Source organism: Palaemon carinicauda, chromosome 5 (genome assembly GCF_036898095.1).
Source record: "Palaemon carinicauda isolate YSFRI2023 chromosome 5, ASM3689809v2, whole genome shotgun sequence".
In the NCBI taxonomy this organism is placed as follows: Eukaryota; Metazoa; Arthropoda; class Malacostraca; order Decapoda; family Palaemonidae; genus Palaemon; species Palaemon carinicauda.
The window spans coordinates 95,868,225-95,870,724 of NC_090729.1; positions in this window are offsets into that span (position 1 = coordinate 95,868,225).

Consider the following 2,500-nt stretch of genomic DNA (forward strand, 5'->3'; position numbering starts at 1 on the left):
TTGCTTGTCTCATAAGAGTGAGTTAGGGGGAGTAACGACAAATGTGAAGTCTAGTTGGGTTAAGATGGGTAGGAATAATAATGCTAATCCGAATAATAATGCTAAGGCGTTTAACAGAAATAATTATGGAAGTAATAATAATCAGGGTAATAATCAGGGTAATGCTAATAATAATTTTTCTCCTAACAGAGGTAATAGGCAAAATATATATAATCCAGAGAAATTGAAAACATTGACGTGTTTCTTTTGCAATAAGAAGGGGCACGTAAAGAGCATGTGTTATGCGTTTAGAAAATCCCAAAATGCTAATGTTAGGCCAGTGATGGGCGTGGAAGAGAGAGAGAGAGAGAACCTACCCCAACAACATCCGCTGATCAATGACTACCTGGTTGTTTTGACAGATATTTGTCCTTCGGTAGTGTCTCCTTCGCCAATTCGTCCGAGAAAAGACGAGTGCGTATTTTGCGTGATACCGGTGCAGCTCAGTCTTTGATTCTAAGGGAGGCATTACCTTGTAATTTCGTACCCAAAAGTGGGGAATTTGTGTTATTGGCTGGTTTTCCTGATTCCGTAAAGTCGTATGCTATTGAAAATTTTAATTTAATCTGCCCTTCCTTTGCAAGGAATTTGAAATTGGCCATAGTTGATAAATTCCCGGTTAAGGAGGTTGATGTTGTGTTAGGGAATGATGTGGCTATAAAGAATAATAATTGTCCGATATTGATAAACCCTGATAGTGAAGTTGCAGCAGTTACTCGTTCTAGTGCTAGAATTGTTGACGCTGCAGAGTCAACAATTGATGTAGATTTAAGTAGTTTAGATCGTAGTGATAGCCTAGCTGTAGATCTTGGAATGGTAACGGACACGTTAAATTGGACTACTGAAGAGCTAATCAAAGACCAGAAAAAGGAGTTTCGGGAACTCCCTATCGAGTCAGGGGAGGTGTCTGATATGACTGATCCCAAATTTAAGATAATTAATAATATTTTATATAGGTTGAGTAGGCCTATGGGGGTGGATAATGTTGATCATGAAATTGTGAAACAGATAATGGTTCCCTTTGGTTACAGGAAGGAGTTAATGTCATTGGCGCACGAAAGTGGTTTGGCCAGCCATTTTGGAATTCATAAGACTTCTTGCAAATTGTTAGGGAATTATTATTGGCCGAAGTTGAAGGCAGATGTAAAGAAGTTTGTCAATAGTTGTGATGTGTGCCAGAGGGTCGGTAAACCCAATCAGCGGATTCCAAAATCGCCTCTATGTCCTGTTCCCGTAGTTTCCGAACCTTTTAAGGAAGTCATTATTGATGTGGTTGGACCATTACCGAAGACGCGTAGTGGTAATGAGTATATTTTGACAATCATGGATAGGATGTCTCGATATCCCGAGGCCATACCACTACGTACGATAAAAAGTGTTAAAATTGTAAATGTACTAATTGACTTTTTTACCAGGTTTGGGATGCCTAAAATTATTCAATCGGATTGTGGTTCTAATTTTGTTAGCAGGTATTTCAGAGATAAAATGGCAGAGTTAAATATAAAACATGTGACCTCTTCTCCATATCATCCAGAAAGTCAGGGAGCTCTGGAGAGATTTCATCAGACCCTGAAATCTATGGTAAAGAAATATTGTTTGATTAATGGTTCTGAATGGGATAAGGAATTACCTTATTTGTTGTTCGCTTTTCGTTCTGTCCCAAGTCAGTCTTTAGGTTTTTCGCCTTTCAGCCTTGTGTTTGGCCATTGTGTTCGAGGTCCTCTTGATGTGGTTCGTGAGTCTTGGGAGGGAGACGTCCCTGAGGTTAATTTATTGGATTATGTGTCTAATCTAGGCGATAAATTAACCAAGGCTTGGAAATTTGCGGGTGAAAACTTATTATGTAGCCAAAAAAGAATGAAGTTCTTTTTTGATAGAAGGTCCAAGGCACGCGACTTTGCGGTAGGCGATAAAGTATTGGTTTTGTTACCCTTCCCAGGGAATCCATTGAAAGCTTCTTTTTCAGTTCCTTGGAAAATTTTGAAAAAAGTAAGTGAAGTCAACTATTTAGTGGAGACACCTCAAAGAAGGAAACCTTTTCAACTGTGTCATGTAAATATGTTGAAGGCTTATATGGAACGGGAAAAAGTCATTCCTGTGGCAACCATTGGGAATACGGTAGATTCTGAGAACAATAACCATTTTTCTTTTTCAGAGGGGGAGGGTATTGATGATAATTGTTTTAATGGATGTGAATGGCGGTCGGATAATAGAAAGTCTTTGGAAAATTTTTCGGGAGTAATTTCACATTTAGGTAAGGAAGAACAAAGGTCTTTGAAAAATTTAGTATCTAATTATAAAGAATTATTTTCGGATGTACCGGGTAGGACTTCGGTCCTTGAACATGATGTAGAAGTAGGTAGCGCCACTCCTGTGAAACAATCTCCTTACAGGTTGAATCCCTTCAAAAATGAGGTTGTAGCAAAGGAAGTGGATTATATGCTAAAACATGACCTAATTG